The sequence below is a fragment of the Myotis davidii genome, unplaced genomic scaffold (genome assembly GCF_000327345.1).
Source record: "Myotis davidii unplaced genomic scaffold, ASM32734v1 scaffold168, whole genome shotgun sequence".
Classification (NCBI taxonomy): Eukaryota; Metazoa; Chordata; class Mammalia; order Chiroptera; family Vespertilionidae; genus Myotis; species Myotis davidii.
Window position 1 is genome coordinate 6,023,478 of NW_006383016.1, and position 345 is coordinate 6,023,822.

Here is a 345-nt window from a genome sequence, read left to right on the forward strand (position 1 = left end):
TCTCTCCGCCAGAGCCTCCGACTCTCCACCCCTTCCCCCAGCGGATTGGCCGCCGACCTGTCGGGGGCCGGGGCGCTGGGGCCGCCTCCTCTCCACCCCTTTCTCGGGGTTATTCTTTTTGCAGCTTTTCTGTTCCTCTCTTGGCTCCTCTGTGCTCTTTCTCTCGGCGTTCTAGCTCGGGCGCGCGGCCGGTAGGCCCTCCATGCAGCCAAACTTGTTGTCTCAGGATATCCCGCCCCCTACTCATTCCCCTGCGCCCTCCCCTCAAAACTCCACTCCAGCACCCCTCGGAATTGCCACTAAGGAAAAAAGTAGGGCTACCGCTTAAGGGGAGCCGGAGGGGCG